The following is a 12,425-nucleotide window of genomic DNA, read 5'->3' on the forward strand; positions in this document are numbered from 1 at the left end:
AAAAATAACATTTAGGATATCACGAACAATATTGTTAATCAGTTCATTGGAGCAAGTTGCGCGGTTTGGATGCAGTAACGTGAGAAGTGTAAGGCGACTAAATAATGGGTGTTATAGCCGGCTGTTCAACACCAAAGAAGGAAAGGGAGCCGGCCTGTGTGGCCGAGCGGTTCTAGGCGCTACAGTCTGGAACCGTGCGACCGCTACGGTCGCAGGTTCGAATCCTGTCAACTATACTTGAAAGCTACGTCCCATACTCACGTAACATTTTTTTTTTTTAATTCAGAAGACTTAGACAATGGAAATTGACATTATTGTTATTCTTTCTTTCTTTCTTTTCTCAGACGTTATGTCTGTTCAAAAATGGACAGTGATGCGGACCTTGATCAAGAGTGACTTCCTTTTAACTGTACGGTATATGTTATATTGCATTTAGGAACTTTCGGGTAATTGAAAATGTATCAATAATTACTGATTTCTGTAGTTGTATATATGTTTGGATGTAGCTGTATTGCGTTGATGTACTGGTGGATATTGTGTGGTATGACTCCTGTAGTTGATAGTATAATTGGTATAATGTCAACTTTATCCTGATGCCACATGTCCTTGACTTCCTCAGCCAGTTGGATGTATTTTTCAATTTTTTCTCCTGTTTTCTTTTGTATATTTGTTGTATTGGGTATGGATATTTCGATTAGTTGTGTTAATTTCTTCTTTTTATTGGCGAGTATGATGTCAGGTTTGTTATGTGGTGTTGTTGTATCTGTTATAATGGTTCTGTTCCAGTATAATTTGTATTCATCATTCTCCAGTACATTTTGTGGTGCATACTTGTATGTGGGAACGTGTTGTTTTATAAGTTTATGTTGTAAGGCAAGCTGTTCATGTATTATTTTTGCTACATTGTCATGTCTTCTGAGGTATTCTGTATTTGCTACTATTGTACATCCGCTTGTGATGTGATCTACTGTTTCTATTTGTTGTTTGCGAAGTCTGCATTTATCTGTTGTGGTATTGGGATCTCTAATAATATGCTTGCTGTAATATCTGGTGTTTGTTTGATCCTGTATTGCAATCATGAATTCTTCCGTCTCACTGTATATGTTGCCTTTTCTTAGCCATGTGTTGGATGCGTCTTGATCGATGTGTGGCTGTGTTAGATGATACGGGTGCTTGCCATGTAGTGTTTTCTTTTTCCAATTTACTTTCTTCGTATCTGTTGATATGTGATCTAGAGGGTTGTAGAAGTGGTTATGAAATTGCAGTGGTGTAGTCGATGTATTTATATGAGTGATTGCTTTGTTTATTTTGCTAGTTTCTGCTCTTTCTAGAAAGAATTTTATTAAATTGTCTACCTGTCCATAATGTAGGTTTTTTATGTCGATAAATCCCCTTCCTCCTTCCTTTCTGCTTAATGTGAATCTTTCTGTTGCTAAATGTATGTGATGTATTCTATATTTGTGGCATTGTGATCGTGTAAGTGTATTGAGTGCTTCTAGGTCTGTGTTACTCCATTTCACTACTCCAAATGATTAGGTCAATATTGGTATAGCATAATAGCTTTTGTCTTGTTTCTTGCTGTCAATTATGTTTTCAGTATTTTTGTTAGTCTTTGTCTATATTTTTCTTTTAGTTCTTCTTATTTACGTCAGTATACCAGAACGTACCTTCAAGTTAATTACAGTCGTTCTTGGTGTCACCATCAGATGGCGTACTAGAAAGGTATGGAATATACTTATCTATATTTTAAGATTTTTTAGCCATTATATCGTCTGCAACTTGTGCCAGCTATATTGTACATTATATTTGATGTTGTAGCGGAATTTGAGTACCGGTATGCTTGTAGCGGAAATAACTTCTATTTTCCTGGCAACACTGGAATTTGTTTCCGTAGCAGGTGGGATACACCTCAGAGCCTTCATGACAATTTTTAAGAAGGCAATAAAGAAAATAGGCGCAACACACAAGAACGGCTTTACAACAAGAGAAGTAAAGAAAATACTCGACGAGGGTGTGCTTTTTCATAAGCTTTTGACCTGACTTATCCCGAGTTCCTTGTTCAATAAACAACTTTAACTGCAGTAGCATATTAGTAAGGTGACATAATGTAAGCTAAGCTTTGTTACGGCAAAATAAGCAAATTTCCACATGTCAACAAGAGAAATGTAGGTAAATTCGTCACTGATGCCACTTCTCCGAAGAGCAAAAATGGTAAGAAGCCCGGAACAAATAAATTACTCTTTCTGCTGTAATTTCGGTAAAATCCCGTAATCCAACGTACTTTCAATGATAGGCAGTGGGAAATAAAACTTGCCACACGATTTTTGTTTTTACTACTCTGTGATCTGAGGTATAAGAAAACAGTTCGTAATACACAGTGCTCAATCTGTTTGTTCCTATCCCCATTCATAGTGAATTCCTGTTTCACCTCAAATATCTTTGAATGCGTTAAAGATATAATCTGTTTTCTTCTTTATGAGTAGCTGCAGGCGGCTCACAAAATAAATTAATTCATTAAGTTGCTACTCACCATATAGCGGAGATGCTTAGTCGCAGATAGGCACAACAGAAAGACAGGCACAATTATTCAAATAGTTGTGCCTATCAGCGACTCAGCATCTCTGCTATGTGGTGAGTAGCAACTTTCCTTTTCATAATATTGTTGCATTCCATCCTGGTTCAAATGGCTCTAAGCTAGGGTGACCAAATTATTTTCGGTGAAAACCGGGACACATTCACCCGGGTGCTTATTCCACATGTACCCAGGTTTCTTAATTTTAAATATTAATGTTTTGTTGATACATTTTGTTAACCCGATTGTTATCACTAATAAGAGGATACAAAAGATTGATATAATCTAGATTATCTGTATAATTAATGATATTTAATAAACGTATACAGTAATATAGAAATGTATTACGATTTTACAACATTTTACAGCAGCCATTAAACTTTTAATCAATTAATATTAACATGAGCTTTAATATTACTGAGCACTTGTAGATGGAATTGACTGTCCTTGGAGAAAAGGGTATTTTTCACTGCCTCCAGCCTTCTTTATCATGTCTTTGTTCTACGAGACACAGTGATAAAACTCGGCACAATCCATTTTGTAGTTGTACAGGATCTGCAGGATTGCTTCAAGAGAGCCCACCTCCATTCTGTTTCTTTCATCAGTCCACTGGATATTCATGAACCAAAATATTCTTTCCACATTGGCATTATGGGCTGGGATTGCAAATAAATAGATTGCAATTATTACCAACTCAGAGTAATGCTGAAGACAGTCACAGCTTTTAAAAAAACTCACCCACTTCTCATGACATTCCAATTGCTTTTTTTTTCCATCATTGCAATTGTGAAGACTTTCTTCAACACAATTTGTCAGTATGTCGAACTGATCAAAGAGAATGGAATCATCGATTTCAATCTCTTTACTCATCAAATAAGAAACTCTCTCTTCAACACTTTCCCATTTTGGAACTCTCTTCAGTAACATCCAATCAAACATCAGCGATGAGGGTAAATATGAGGCGCTCCACTTGCTGAGATATTCTACACAAGTGTCATAAAACTCCTTTCCGCTGCTTCTGTTCTTTTAAAGACAGATTTAACATTAAAAGAAATGAACTGCTGTTCTCTCCTCTTAGTAACAGTTTCCAGAGTATTTTTCAAAACATCATTTATCTCTATTACACTTTTCGTGCTTCCCTCAATTTCCTTTATCCCATGCTGCAAAGTGCTAAGCTTACTGTGAATGAACTATAAGTAGGCTTCACTTAAAGGGTTACTGAAAAACTGAACCAATATTTTGGGGGCTTTGTCTTCATTTAGGAAAAAAATCTTTTAACGGTGCAAACAGGCGGATTACTCTTTCAACTGCTGGAAACAGTGATAACCAGCGAGTTTTCAAGTGACACATTACATTCATATATTCAGTTCCCACATAATCACATAACTCCTTAAGCCTCCCTGTTCCAACAGTATATATGTAAAAGTGTGGGTATACCCTCATGACGATTGTTTCAACATTACAGCTTAAACTGTCAGCAGATGTCTGCACGCTATTGTGTAAAACATGTGCAGGGCACCCTATGTCTTCAATGTTGTCATGCAATGTTGCCTTTAATTTGGTAAATACGTTGCATTTGCCTTGTCTTTTTAAACCACCAAAGTTTGCCACACATTTATTTTTCTCAAGATCAAACATTTCGATAGTATTCATACAAAATCTTGAAATTTCGTCAGGTGTTTCATTAGGTAGGAAACTCACCTTCAAAAGTTTGGTCTGAATTCCCTGATTAATATCGAAAAACTGGACAACAAACGGAAATATTTTAGTGGCCTTATGAATTGCTGGCACCAGTGGATATCCCGCAGAAAGAAGACTTTTTTGATGTATTCAAGACTTTCCTTTACACTCTGGGGAGCAATAACTCCTTTCACAAAGGCTGACACTTTAGTTCTTGCCGAACTAAACTTTTTTGCAATGGAAGAATCATCAAACAATGCTGTTAAGCTTATTAGTACAATCACTAGATCTATTAGTTTGGTGTTGTTTTACCGTGTGGTAGGCTAGTGTAAGTTCAGCTGCTCGAAATTTCGTCTCTTCACTTGACTGATGTTTCACAAAATAATTTTGTAGAGTTTTACTGCAGCTCGGTGCACTGTATCTGTTAATGTGTTTCTTTGACCTGATGTTATCAACTATGTCGGAACGTCCACCATGACTTATACTAATAAAACAGTTACATACGGAACATTCTGCTTTGTAATCAAAACGACCTTCCTTAATGAAATTCCATTCCTTGGAATAACAGTCACTGAACTTGCAGGCACGTTTCGGCATTGCGTTTCATAGTACTGCAGCAATAATACCACTAATATGAAAAAAAACTATTGCAGTTTGTCTGACAAAACATCAACTACTACACTGTTCTGACAATGAGTATGTAAGTGGCGCGACAATCGGACGGTTTCATAGCTTTGTTACAATAATACAACTTACTACTTGTTTGCCAAAGTACCGCTCAAAGTAAATTATTGCCTGAGTGTATCAATAATGATACTGTGATTACTAGTATGGGACAATGGAGGTTTTAGACAAAGAAGCTAAAATATATTAATTTCTTGTATTTCCTTTAATATAGCGAAATCCCAAAAACTTGAGAAAGTTTCACGAAATGTATTTAAAAACTGAATTCCGGGGCTTTTGAGCGTCCCGAAACAAATTTTCGGGACACCGGAACACGGGGATGAAAACCGGGAAAATCCAGGTTTTCCGGGACGTTTGGTCACCCTACTCTAAGCACTATGGGACATAACATCTGAAGTCATCAATCCCCTAGTCTTAGAACTACTTAAACCTAAGAAACCTAAGGACATCACACACATCCATGCCCAAGGCAGGATTCGAACCTACGACCGTAGCAGCAATGCAGTTCCGGACTGAAGCGCCTAGAACCGCTCTGCCACAGCGGTCGGCACATTCCATCCTGGATTTTTCACTGTTTGAAAAGAAGTTAGTTTTAACAACATAGAAATATGCTACTTCATGGCTCCAGAACAACAGTCGTTGAAACGTAATATTTCGTGGCTCTGAAGCCCTGCAGAATTGACTACTATAGTCAATTCGGCGTTAGGTTGATCCCTGTCAGTTACAGTGGGCTCGGTGCGACAGCCTCGCGCAGCTACCTCAATCAATAACGTAACGCGATTTTGTCTCTCTGGCAATGCCTCACTGTCTGCCACCTCCGCCATATTACCCCCAAACCTCCCCGTTCCAGCATCCTCCTTACCCCCACCTACTCGCCACTCCCATCATGCACATGGCAGCACGAGAAATGTCAGTGTCACTCAAAATTTGCCACCGATGATGCTTCTCTGAAACGTAAAGAATATTATCAAGTTTGGCGAAAAAAATTGCTCCTTGTATTGCAGATTAAGTGGATTTCTGTAACCCAGTCAGTTTTAAATAATTGACAGCTGGTACTGAAATTTGCCAAAGTATTTTCTTTCTGCATCTCAATATGAAGAAATTCACACTAGATAGCACACTATTTTTTGAACCTATGAGTGAAGTACTAAAATTTGCACTTCAGATGTGTTTTAGTTCATCTATGATATTTGCAATCTATTTTTGACTATTTTTTTAACCTATGAATGGACAGAGACAGGAAAGGACTTGGAAGAGCAGTTGAACGGAATGGACAGTGTCTTGAAAGGAGGATATAAGATGAACATCAACAAAAGCAAAACGAGGATAATGGAATGTAGTCAAATTAAATCGGGTGATGCTGAGGGGATTAGATTAGGAAATGAGACACTTAAAGTAGTAAAGGAGTTTTGCTATTTAGGGAGTAAAATAACTGATGATGGTCGAAGTAGAGAGGATATAAAATGTAGACTGGCAATGGCAAGGAAATCGTTTCTGAAGAACAGAAATTTGTTAACATCGAGTATAGATTTAAGTGTCAGGAGGTCGTTTCTGAAAGTATTTGTATGGAGTGTAGCCATGTATGGAAGTGAAACATGGACGATAACCAGTTTGGACAAGAAGAGAATAGAAGCTTTCGAAATGTGGTGCTACAGAAGAATGCTGAAGATAAGGTGGGTAGATCACGTAACTAATGAGGTATTGAATAGGATTGGGGAGAAGAGAAGTTTGTGGCACAACTTGACTAGAAGAAGGGATCAGTTGGTAGGACATGTTTTGAGGCATCAAGGGATCACAAATTTAGCATTGGAGGGCAGCGTGGAGGGTAAAAATCGTAGAGGGAGACCAAGAGATCAATACACTAAGCAGATTCAGAAGGATGTAGGTTGCAGTAGGTACTGGGAGATGAAGAAGCTTGCACAGGATAGAGTAGCATGGAGAGCTGCATCAAACCAGTCTCAGGACTGAAGATCACAACAACAACAACAACAACATGAATGGACGATTAAAATTTTCTCCTCAAATGTGTTTTAATTCGTCTAGGATATTGACAATCTATTTCCCCCTTGTAGAGACAGCGTAAGACGTTCCCCAACGACACACACACACGACTGCCATCTCAGGCAACTAAAACCACACTGTGAGCAGCAGCACCAGTGCATGATGGGAGTGGCAAGTAGGTGGGGGAAGGAGGAGGCTGGAACGGGGAGGTTTGGGGGTAATATGGCGGAGGTGGCAGACAGTGAAGTGCTGCAGGTTAGACTGAGGGCAGGAGGGGGGGGGGGGAGGGGTAGTAGAAAAGGAGAGAAATAAAAAGACTGGGTGTAGTGGTTGACGTTCCCTGACAAATCGTAACGCTATTGCCAACTTTCAAATGTGAAGCGCTAACAGGTGCAGGTGAAAACTGCATCCATGTTAATATTCGCGTATTTTGACAAAACAAGGCGGAGTTTACACATAGGCTCAGTTGTGGGTAAAGCAGGTGGTACAATTCGGTTTGTTAGTAATACTTAGGGGAAGTGCAAACAGTCAACAAAGTAGATTGCTTACAAATCACTCGTGTGACTGGTTCTAGAATATTGTTCAAATACGTGGGACCCGTACCAAATAGAACTAACGGGGATATTGAACATATACAGAGAAGGGCAGTATGAATGGTCACAGGTTTGTTTGATCTGTAGGAGAGTGCCACAGAGATACTGAAGGAATTAAACAAGGAGGCACTTGAATCTATGAGTAAACTAGCTGGGAAAGTCTGTTAACAAAGTTTCAAGAAATAATTTTAAATGATGACTCTAGGAATATATTACAACCCCCTACATATCCCTCAAATAGGGATCGTGAAGATAAGATTAGAATAATTAGTGCTCGAACAAAGGCATTCAAACAATTATTCTTCCGGTGCTGCATATTTGATCAGAGCAGGAAAAAAAACTCTAATAACTTTATTAGTCACTGTCCTCACCCATCCAGCCCCTTCCCTGTTCCCATTCCACCACTACACCCAGTCTTTTTATTTCTCTCCTTTTCTACTACCCCTCCCCGTTCCAGCCTCCTCCTTCCCCCACCTACTCGCCACTCCCATCGTGCACTGGTGCTGCTGCTCATAGTGTGGTTTCAGTTGCCTGAGATGGCAGTCGTGTGTGTGTGTGTGTGTGTGTGTGTGTGTGTGTGTGTGTGTGTGTGTGTGTGTGTGTGTGTGTGTGTATGTGGTGCTGTTGAGGGCCTTAATGGCCGAAAGCTGTAGTTGTGCGAGTCTTTTTGCTGTACCTTTTTGCGACTCAGCATCTCTGCTATGGTGAGTAGCAACTTTCCTTCTCATGAATTTTGTGAGTTAATATATGTATTGTGAAGGTACTGTGAATATCCCAAGTTCCTTACATAATTATCTGCAAGGTGATCTTGAGTGGGCTCCAGCTATTACTCTAATTACACACTTTTGTGCAATGAATATTTTTTTCTGTTAACGATGAATTACCTCAAAACATGATGCCATATGAAAGCAGTGTCTGAAAATAGGCATAGTAGGCTAATGTACTGATATATTTATCACCAGAATTTGCAATAACACTAATAGTATAAGTAGCTGAACTCAAACATTTCAGCAGCTCATCAACGTGTTTCTTCCAGTTCAATTTCTCATCAATGCACATACCCAGAAATTTTGAACATTCCGCCTTAGCAACAGATCTCTGTTCAAAGCCTTTATTTATCAGTGGCATTATGCTATTTACTGTACAGAACTGTATATACTGTGTTTTCTGAAAATTTAGTCAAAGTCCATTTGCAGAAAACCAATTTTCTGAAAGACATCATTTACAATTTCCTCAGTTAAATCTTGTTTTCGGGATGTGATTACCATACCTGTACAGTCAGAGAAAAGTACTAGCTTTGTATCTTCATGAATACGACAGGTCAATAATATACATTAAGAACAATAAGGAACCTAAAACTGAGCCCTCTGGGACACCATTCTTGATACCTCCCAGTTAGAAGACTCTGCTGATTTTTGCAGACTATATGTACTGTTAATTTCAACAGTTTCAATCTTCTGCATTCTCCCAGTTAATTATAAATTAAACCTTTTGTGCACTGTCCCATTCACATCACAATACTTAAGCTTATCTAGAAGAATTTCATGATTCACACAGTCAAAAGCCTTTGAGAGATCACAAGAAAATTCCAATGGGATACGTTTGGTTATTCAGAGCATTCAGTATTTGATCAGTGGAAAGCATATGTAAAATTTTCTGTTGACAACCTTTCTGAAAACCAAATTGACATTTTGTTAGTACTTCATTTTTACTATTATGTAAATTGAAAAAATTACTTTTTTAAGAATTTTGGATAAAGCTATCGGAATTGAGATTGGATAGTAGGTGTCAGCATCAGACCTATCTCCCTTTTTATGTAATGGTTTAACAATAGCATATTTCAGTCTATCTGGAAAAATTCCCTGTTCCAGTGAACTGCTACATCTGTAGCTGGGAGTTTTACTTATCTGTTGGGAACGAGCTTTTAATACTCTGTTGGAAATGCCATTAATTCTGTGTGAGCTTTTACTTTTGAGGAAATTTATTATTTTCCTAATTTTGGTAGGAGAGGTGGATTGAATTCCAACTTTATCAGATGGCATAGGTCTTGCCTCTTTCTCTGATGAACAGCTGGGATCCTATTTTCTCTACAAGACTTAGAAAGCGATCATTAAAAATATTTTCTTCTTCTGACTTTTTGTTAACAAACTTTTCATCGTGTTTATAACAATAAAAACAATCAATTTTTGACAAAATATGTTCTGAGGCATCAAGGGATCACCAATTTAGTATTGGAGGGCAGAGTGGAGGGTAAAAATCGTAGAGGGAGACCAAGAGATGAATACACTAAGCAGATTCAGAAGGATTTAGGCTGCAGTAGGAACTGGATAAAGAATCTACTCACCAAACGGCAGCAGAATACACACATAAAAGAGTGTTGTAATTAGGCAAGCTTTCTGAGCCAGTGGCTCCTTCTTCAGGCAGAATGGTTGAAGGGAAAGGAAGAGGGGCAGAGGAAAAAGACTGGAGAGGTCTATAAAAAGGAGTAGATTTCAAGAAAGTCACCAAACACCACAGGTCAGGGGAGACTTAACACACGCGACAAGGAAAGACAGGTTGTTGGGGACTGCATTGGACAAGATTTGAAAATCTGAGAGCTTAAAGGTGGAAGATAGGGTAATACACAAGACAGAGATTACTGCTTAAGCATCATACATGAGTTAATAAGAGTGAAAAGCTAAATGCATTGTATGTAACAGAGATGGGAGGGGGTGGTGAAAAATAGATGGGTAAGACAATGAAATATGTAGAAAACTAAAATGGAGTGAAGAAAAGAATAGTTAAGGCGAAGAAATGCTGAGACAGAAGAGATTAACATAAATTAAGGTCAGGTGGGTGATGAGAACCAAGGACATGTTGTAGCAATAGTTACCACCTGCGGAGTTCTGAGAAAATGGTGTCTGGGGGAAGAATCCAGATGGCACATGTGGTGAAACAGGTATTGAGGTCACGATTGTAATGTTGTAGGGGATGCGCCTCAAAAATATATTGCATGTTGCCAGTATATACCCACTGCCTATCCCCACTCATCCTAACCGACAATTTGGTGGTAGTCATGCCAATGTAGAAGGACAAACACTCTTTACATAACAGCTGGTTTATGACATGCGTTGTTTCACAGGTGGCTCTCCCTTTAATAGTACATGTTTTGCCAGTTACAGGGCTGCTGTAAGTGGTGATAGCAGGGAGTCTTTCAGTGGGGATGGTCACTGGGGTAGAAGCCATAGGGTAGGGAGATGGGTGCAGGAGCAGCATAGGGTCTGACGAGAATATTGCGGATATATCGAGTGTAGCCTTGTACAGAAGGGAAACACAGACAATAAACAGTTCAGACAAGAAGAGATTAGAAGCTTTCGATATGTGATACTACAGAATAATGCTGAAGATTAGATGGGTAGCTCACATAACTTATGAGGAGGTAATGAATAAAATTGGGGAGAAGAGCAATTTGTGGGACAGCTTGACTAAAAGAAGGGATCGGTAGGTAGGACACATTCTGAGGCATCAAGGGATCGCAATTTAGTACTGGAGGGAAGCGTGGAGGGTACTTTAATAGTACATGTTTTGCCAGTTACAGGGCTGCTATAGGTGGTGGTAGCAGGGAGTCTTTCAGTGGGGATGGTCACTGGGGTAGAAGACATAGGGTAGGGAGATGGGTGCAGAAGGAGCATAGGGTCTGACAAGAATATTGCGGATATTGGGAGGGTGACAGAAAGCAATTGTAGGAGAGTTGGGCAAGATTTCAAGCAGAATGTATCTAATTTTAGGGCGTGATTTCAGGAAGTCATGGCCCTGTCAAAGTAACTGATCAATACATGCCAGACCAGGATAATACTGAGTCACCCGTGGTGCATTCTGAAGCTGTTTTTTGGAGGGATCGGCAGTACCAGGATTGGGTGTGATGGCCCAGAAAATCTGCTTTTGAGCTAGGCTGATGGGGTAATTACGTCCAGTGAAGGCTGAGGTGAGAATGGTGGTGTATTGCAGTATAGTGTCTGCATCTGAACAAATACGTTGGCCTCAAATGTCGAGGCTGTATGGGTGGGAATGTTTGACACGGAAAGGATGGCAACTGTCAAAATGTAAGTACTGTTCTGTGTTGGTAGGTTTAATGGGAACAGAAGTGTGTAGCTGACATTCTGTCAGGACGAGATCAACATCAAGGAAAGCGGCACAGTATTTGGAACAGGATCATGTAATATTTAATTGGGAGAAGGTACTCAGAAATTCCAGGAATTTTGACCGGTCAGCTTTACCATGAGTCCATGTGGTAAAGATATCATCAGTGTGTCTAAACCAAACCAGGGGCTGAAGACTTATGGATCCCAGGAAAGCGCCCTCCAAGCGACCCAGGGATAGGTTGGTGTAGGAAGGAGCCATTCTGGTTCCCAGGGACGTATCCCTGATCTCACCTCAAAGGTGAAGTAGTTGTTGGTAAGTATAAAGTTGATAAAGGTGAGTAGGAAGGATGCCATAGGTTTGGAATCAGGTGGGCACTAATTGAGGAAATTTTCAGCAGCAGACATACCATGTATGTGGGGGTTGATGGTATGAAGGAGGGTGGCATCAGTGGTGACAAACAAGGTGTGTGGTGGCGTGGGATGGGCACAGATTTCAGATGACCTAGGAAATGGTTGGTATCTTTGATATAGGAGGGGAGTCTTTGTACTTTGGGTTGCACTTTCTGATCAATGGTTGATGTTCAATGGGTGCTTTGAAGCCAGCAACCATAGGACAGCCAGGATTATTGGATTTGTGGATCTCGGGAAGAAGGTAAAAGGTGGGGGTGCTTGGTTTACATGGAGTGAGAAGTTCCATGGATTGAGGTGTTAGTCTCTGGGAGGGGCCTGAGTTTTTTTTAGGAGGGACTGTAGGTCAGTTTGAATTACAGGGAT

This window comes from Schistocerca nitens, chromosome 5 (assembly GCF_023898315.1).
Source record: "Schistocerca nitens isolate TAMUIC-IGC-003100 chromosome 5, iqSchNite1.1, whole genome shotgun sequence".
NCBI lineage: Eukaryota > Metazoa > Arthropoda > Insecta > Orthoptera > Acrididae > Schistocerca > Schistocerca nitens.